This window comes from Capsicum annuum, chromosome 3, assembly GCF_002878395.1.
Source record: "Capsicum annuum cultivar UCD-10X-F1 chromosome 3, UCD10Xv1.1, whole genome shotgun sequence".
Classification (NCBI taxonomy): domain Eukaryota; kingdom Viridiplantae; phylum Streptophyta; class Magnoliopsida; order Solanales; family Solanaceae; genus Capsicum; species Capsicum annuum.
The window spans coordinates 78706953-78715271 of NC_061113.1; positions in this window are offsets into that span (position 1 = coordinate 78706953).

Sequence of the window (8319 nt, forward strand, 5' to 3'; positions counted from 1 at the left end):
GGTTTAATACCCATTTATTGAGGACTTGTTGAATTGTCCACCTTACTTCTTGAGATCATGGAGGACAAACAAAAGTGTCTTGTCTTCTTTACAAATATTGTATTTAGAGTTTTTGTAAAAAATAGTCGCTAGAAAAAGTGACTTTGTGTCTACTAATCGTCTACCTTGAGTACAGGTACATGTAGAAAGCAAGATGCAGACAAACAAACTCAAGTAAAACTATTTTCAAATTGCCAAGAGGGCCATTCATATCATTGCCAAGAGGGCCATTTCATAGCATTGCCGAGAGGGCCATTCCATATCATTGCTAAGAGGGCCATTCACGTCATTTCCAAGAGGGCCATTCATATCATTTCCAAGAGGGACATTTCACAGCTTGCCGAAAGGGATATTTCATATCATTGCCAAGAAGGCCATTTCATATCTGTTGACATGTAAGACACAAATGCTAGCGTCAAGGATGTCATCAGTATTTAATATCTACTGACACGCAAGACATACACGTTGGCGTTGAGGATATCATCAGTAATTCATATCTGTTGACACGTGATACATAAACATCGGCATCGAGGATATCATCAGTATTTAATATCTGTTGATACGCAAGACATAAACATTGGCATCGAGGATATCTCATCATTTTATGTATCAGTATCTGAATGCATCAAGAGCACACGATTTAAAGGGACTCTTTTAAGTACTTATCTAAAGATGGATGATATATGAGATTTCCTAGAAATTAAAAATTTAAGGGTCATTTATAAGTCATATTATTTGATGTGGGATAGTGTGCAAGTTCACATATGAGTTGATAGCCTCTACGTCATCTGTAAGACACAATGACATCCTAACTGGATAGTGTGCAAGATCGCTCAAATATCGATAGTCTGAAGGTTATCCATAAGTCGCAACTAAATCCTTACCAGAGAAATGTGTGACATTATCAAATTGATACGTCCAAGGGTTCTCTATAAGCTGCGTCATATCCAAGATCGATTATGTGCAGGATTACCCAAAGACTAACAATTTGAAAGATATCTATAAGTCATATTGTATCCAAGGTCGGATGATGTGCAGGAACACTTGAAAGCTAGCGATTGGAGGGATATCTGTAAGCCATCTCTTATCCAAGGTTGGATAATGTGTAGGATTACCAAAAAGTTAGAAATTCAAAGGATATCTGTAATTCGCCTAGTATCCAACATCAAATAATATGCAAGATTATCTAAAGATTGATAATTTAAGAAAAATTTATGAATCAATCATTGGCTATAACCGAAGAAGTTATCATTCAACATACAACAATCATTATAGGTGACCAAAAGGTTTTCCTCATTAACACAAGATTACATAGTTGTAGGGACCGTTCTACATAAAGTGTCGTCGGTGTCCAAAAAGGCCACCCCACTTTGAAGACATATTCACTAGACAAATGAGTTAATTATACAACAACCAAGAAGGTTGTTGTGTCTATTATTGCAAGTTATTTCCTACCAAACAGGTACAAGAAAGGATGACTTCGCTTTTAGACAACAACTCACGCGGAGATATGGTAAAAAACTATACACTTCTTTCGTGAATTGGTCTTATTACTAATGATTTCTGTTTGAGATATTGTCGAGAGAATTCGAGCGGATGAAAATCTCAAATCAAAACCACAGGTGCAGACGACTCCAAAAAGGACGCAGCACAACGTGGAACTCTTTCTTAGCAGCAAAATAAGACATTGTCTAAAGAGGGACATCAAATTCTTCAGACACGAGCTAAAGGATGATCTTCACTACCATCCAACCATACCCCTATTAGAAGGCATGTGGGAATTCTGGGATATTTTGGTTTTAGCTTCACCTTCGGGATATTGCTAAACTCCTACCGAGGGTAAATTTCTCTTTCTTTCAAATCTGAGTGACAACACACCTAGGGTTTTGGAAATTATGTCCAGGTAAATACTTACCTATGGATATGAAGAGCTCCACGTTCATGGTTAAGAGGTTACAATTCTTTTTTTCTACAACTCAATCAACTTGTCACTTAGACCGAGCCAAAGATTGTTTGAAATAAAAGACTATCCTTGCTACCAATTGAGTCAAACTACAAGCAGTCTGATTCCTTGAGTCTCAGGGATATGTAGGCTGGGCTCTACATAGAAAACTGAACAACATTCTAACCTCCCCCCAAATCCTTTTATTCTCCAGCTTTTCGGTTTCATCAAAAGATCTAAAATCGAGATAGCTTGTGAACTTTTTGAAAATCGTGCTTTAAATCAAGATTTATGAACTACAAGTAGCCTGAATTCTCATATTACCTGAGATAAGTAGGAAACCTGATACTAAGGTCCAGCCATAACTCCATGAAACTCGTACGAGAACAAACCTCTTTCAGAAATAAATTTGTGGTCGGACAAAACTTAGGAACATCAACCTCCCTTTACCCAGGGTTACTTGCATCCACCCTACCCAAAGGGAGGGGCAGTTGTTGACACCTAATTTTTTCCCTCCACGACTGAGTTTATTGTTGAGTTTCTTCAATTTTAGAATAAAATTACAATATTTATTTTATCCGAATGAAAAGATTTTTTTCAAAAAATAGTCAGTTGGGTGATTTTTTCATTTTAAGTAGTGATTATATATTATTGTATTCAATTATGCAAAATTTTATAATTTTATTACTTAAATGCTTATTTTACAAATATCAAATTTTAATCAAGGTTTATATCAAAAATAAATTCAAATGATTAAAATTTTGATTTGAATATAATTTTACTCTCAAAAATTAATTTATTTGGATAAATATTTATTTAATTTTATTAAATCAAGAAGCTCGAGATTAAATAAAGTTTTAATTTGTATCGGAATTTGATTTAGTTAATTTATTAATTTTGATCATAATTGAAATCAAATGGCCACAATCAATCCAATTGACCAAATCTCCAATTACCTAATCCACCCTATACCCAATTAAACTAATTTCGGCCCATTTTTGAAAATTAGACTACAAGCAGCAACCCATTCCTTTATTTCTCTTCACCAGCTGGCCCAATACCTAAAAACCATCTGACCCGACCCAATCTCCCTTATCTCTTTCCTTTCTCCTCTAAAGCAGCAAAGCTGCGTACAAATAACAACAATATCACGACACCCAACATCAACCATCAACCCTAAAACCATAAAATCAACCTGAAATAAACCCATGTGTAGCCTTCTTCACGTGTCCCACACGGGTTCCCATAAAGAAAACCTTTGAACCTTCTAGAAATGGGCTAGGTGTCATCTCTAATGGTTTAATCCCGTAAATTTTAGGATAACTCATACGATCTTGTATAATATTTGGCTGATTTCCATTGGTTTTGGGGAAAAATTCATTTTCCCTAAATCTAATTGGTCCACCATTTTACAATTCTAAAAAATTGGTACGAATGGAGTACGAAGCGGGCTGTGGGGAACGTTTTGGAATTTAAAACACAAATATCCCTCTTTGAAAGAAAGAAGAGAAGACCCCAGCTCAGTCGACTATAAAAAGACCTCTTGGTCACTATTTCGAGGGATTTGGTTTTTAGCGCTCTTCTTCTTTTTCCTGGGGGAATTCAAAATTTTAGAAGCAAAAAGGGGGTTTGAAAATTCTCTAAGAAAGTGAGGTTAAAAGAGAAAAAATAAGGATTTTCTTATGGGTTGGAAATTCGGGGGTCGAGAAGAAGGGGACTTTCCCTTTTAGGCTATTAAGTTCGACTTTCAGGGTCAGAGCTTTAAATTTGGAGGGTTTTGAAGAAAAGGAATTCATTCATTAGCTAGTGTTTTTAGAGAAAAAGCAGTCAACTAGTCGATACTATCGAAAAGACATCAAACTTTTTGGTGGTCGGAGTCCTATAGTTAGCACATAGTCCTATTTGCTGCTCCGAAATAAGTGGCTACATCCGAGTCCTACATGGACTCTTTCCCTTTCTGTACTTCGGCTATGGGCCATGGAGGCCCATTCTTTCAAGTCAATTCATTTCAAGGGCCCTAAGGAGACAATCGCATAGCTTACAGATACGAAGAGTCAAAAAAATAAAAGAAAAATGGGTCAAAATCCCATATTCGAAGCAGCAGAAGAACTAAGAGCCTCATTTCCCTTTATTTATTATCGTATTATTCATGCATTCATTGTTATTTTTTATTTATTTATCCGTTTACACTTTTGTTCATTCATTCAAGCCTTGAAGCCAAAGTTGTATTTATACAGGTGAAGCAAAAACTCGAGCCAATGACTCAAGAACTAGATTAAGACAGGTGACATGGATTGAAAACCCAACTATATTAAGACAGGATTGACGGTTTAGGGTTCAAAGCCTAAATCACTACTTCTCTCCTTTCCCCCTTTTTTTTGATTATTTGTTTTGCATGCTTCTTGCGAACCTAGTTAAATACCCTAATTAAATCGCTAAAAACTAATTTTTCATAAACACTAAAATATTTCTAAAATTGCTTTCTTTTCAAAACTATACCTTTTTCAAATATTAAATAAAAGACGTCTTCAAACAGTCCGGGTAACCGCAAGTTAGCAGATGTTTTAGGTGCCTAACACCTTCCTAAAATGTTAATAGGAATCGCTTATCTAGAATATCTAACTTAAAATGATTTTCCTATTTTGAATTATTGGAGTAACTCTCTAAAGGTTTCTTAATTCCTTTTTATTAAGTGGCGATTCTCTCAAAAGAGTCAAAATTTTCTCAAAACAAGCCTCTGCATTTTTGGTGTACCACAGAGGATAATCTCTGAACTAAGCAATGTGTCACGGACGATAATCTCTGTGATATGTAGGGTGGCATGGAGCTTAGCCTCCTCGATAGGTAGTGTGCCATATAAATATGTAAAAGTCGTTATGTTTCTTTTTATTTCCCTTAGTTTGAGAGGTAATGAGGTTGTTTTACCTATGAACGACCCTTAAACATTATATGAACCTATTTCCATCAGTTTTCACAAAACAAAAAGTTATTATTTCACTCTGAAACTCAAATACCCAAGAAATCATAAGGGTTTCATCGTACATTCATCTTTTCGGTTCCAAGTTATTAATTGCTCACAAATCCATGTGTGTCTAAGGTATGTATCTCTCTTCTTACACTTGGAATTTTCTTAATAGCATGAAATTTATTGATTATTCATATGGTTTTGATGTTGGGTTTTAAATTATGGGTTGAGGGTTTTTGATATAAATTATTTAAATGTGTTACCCATGATTATTATTGATTTATTATGCATTGAATTGTGGGTTTGTACACTCATTGGGGTACACTAGAATGGTGAATGAATTTAGGGGTACAAGGATTCCCTAAACAAATGGATTTTGGTATTGAAATTAATAAGAACCCCAACCCACTTGCATAATTGATTTTGGAATGCGGTTTATCAATTGACTTGACTTATTTCTTTAAAATTAATGCATTACATAAATAGAAAAATGGTTAAGGATGGTTATGAAAAATTTGTGGGGTATGAAGGAATTATCCAAGTGATTTTAATAATAGAGTCTGAGGTATGATGGATTCCCCAATATGTTGGCTTATGACATGTGCTTGCAAACTATGGTCTGTATGAAGATACCATTTAATGATTGACTCCTTAATGTAATGGTTGGGTTATATGTTAAATATTTTAATTGGGCTTAAAAGGGGTTGTTTAGCTGACCGTGGAAAGTGGAGGTCCCTAGGGGACTGATACTAGAAACTCACATTTGCCGATATGAGGGTTGGTCTTGATGATAGTTTTCTTATGTCAGACTATATATATATATATATTTGTATCATGGATGGAAAAATGTACAATAGATTCCTCGACCTTTATGATGCCTACGGTTTGTGCGGCTAATACGACTGGGGCCCTTTCAATAGGGAGAGCTGAACATATAGTCCGTGGGTGCCCTTAGGACGACTAGAGCTACACAGTCCAGGTTAATGTTGTAACCCTTATGCTAAGCCTTGTTACCTACCCCAACACATTATATATTTATATTTTTTATGCATATGCTAGTATGCATTTGGATTTTGGATTATTGATCATGGCATTATCTTATCCCTTTCCCTGAGTTTTATGCTAGTGCTCAATCCACTAATCTCTTTTGGATGCTGTATCCCCATATGATGCAGGAACCAAAAATACTTCAACTTTTCCTAGCAATGACTAGGTGATATGGGATAGCTCATGGGTCAGACTGAAGTAGAGAGCTTCAATACTTAGGAAGACCTCATTTCATGTTTTGGGTTTCTTTATGTTATTGAGTCTTTTCCTTGAACTTATTTTTGGCCATTGTGGGGGAAATATCCTGACTCTTATTGTTATTCAGTTGGTTAGAGGCTTTGTGGATATCACTGTTAAATTGGGATTGATTGTTAAATTCATAGACTTCTTTGAGTCATACTTAGCTATCTTATTTTATAATTGGAATTCCGCTGCTATATGTGTATTGCGTTCTATTTCACTAGGCAATAATGGGGTGGTCTTTATTCTTTGTTGGACATGAAATACCAATCATAGCTAGGCCCTGGTTTGAGTCGTGACAATATACTTCCTACCTTGAGGTTTGGAGTTAGAGACTGAGTATTTCTTCAAGTATCACCCAGGAAGGCTGTGATGAGATTCGAGTGGAAAGGAAAGTTCATCCCCAAATATATTGGACCTTTTGAGATCCTTCACACAATTGAAGATGTGGTTTATGAGTTAGACTTGTCTTAATTTTTCCATTATTCATCCAGTTTTTATGTTTTTATGCTATGACATTACATTTTGGATGAGTCACATGTGCTTCAGTGGGACTTAATTCATTTGGATGAGAGGTTGACCTTTGTGGAGGAGCTGATTCTCATATTAGACAGGGATGTTAGGCGGTTGTAGTATAGGAAGATTCTAGTAGTTAAGGTCCAGTGGGGACACCCCCAGTAGAAGAGGCTACTTGGGAGATCAAGAGAGAGATGAGGGCCCAATATCTTCACATGTTTGAGCCTTCAGGTTCATTTTAATTCTTTACTTTTGCGAATGAGAGTTCTTTTAGTAGTGGATATTATAATGACCCTCCAAGTTATTTTTTGCAATTTCACATATTTTTGTTATTTAGAGCTTTCTTATAGCTTCCCTAAGTCATTTGTGACTTGCTGGAGATGAAAATTCAATTATCGAGCAGTTCATTTGATTTTAGAGCCAGTTCCCTATTTTGAAGTCTTCGTTGGTAAGAATTGGCCATAGGATGAAAACTTTAAGTTAACGATCTCGTATGCCAATTTTGGCAGTTCATCAGCTTCAGAATATCGATTTTAAGCTAGGGAGACCTTTGATTTGGGTCCCAAGGCTTCCAAACTTATTTCGGGCTATTGGTCATAATTCGATAAAAATGTCCCTTAGGTGTGCGACCCATATTTCATCACAGAGATGTTGAAAAATTTTTTTGATGGCGCCATTGAGTCTAAAATGTTGAATGTGATATGGTAGCATAGCCCTTTTACATTCACAAAACTATGAGCGAATCCCGAGGGGTCAGTGAAAACTTGGAATTTTTCAAAGTTCGGCTAATGCATCCCCCAAAGCGGACCCTTGGTTGTTGGATCCACCTGGTCTCTTTAGCAAAGGATAGTCCGCTAAAGCAGACGTCACTTAAGCGACTTCTTAATCACTTTAAGGGAAGCCACCCCTAAGGCGGGGATCACTTAAGTGATCCGTCGACCGCTTAGGTGGCACTCGAGGAATATTTATTTCAGATCTTGCCCAATTTTTCTCTCATTTTTCACAAGTCTCTAGAGCCAAAATACCTAAAGAATATGTGAAATTAGGAGGCTAAAACTTTTTGAGGAATTACATATGTGAAATCACACTAACTGAAAACATAAAGATGACCATATTAAAAATGGTTAAACAAAGTTGATACTTTTAGGTGGTGAAAATTTGAAGAAAATCATAATAGCTGAAATCTTAGTAAAAGTTCATTGAAATATATAATAATGAAGTGATAAATCTGTAATAATAAAAACTAAATCATATTTAAAGAATACATATCTGAAAGGATGCATATCTAAAATCATTTTATCTTAAATGATATTATATTCATATGAAGTCATGTATAAAAATCTTATAGGTGGGAGTTTCTTATAATCGGCATTCAACACTTGAGTTAATGATATCCAATGTTAAATTCGGTTGGGAGGACTGCCCCATACTTTGCCAAGGTGTAGGAACTATCTATCTATATGTGGATCCACTTATCTGAGCCTCTTGGGACCAAATGATCAACCAACATTGTGGTGAAATAAAACCCTATGGTGGCATGTATTTCTGAAACATGGGATATCTAGAACCC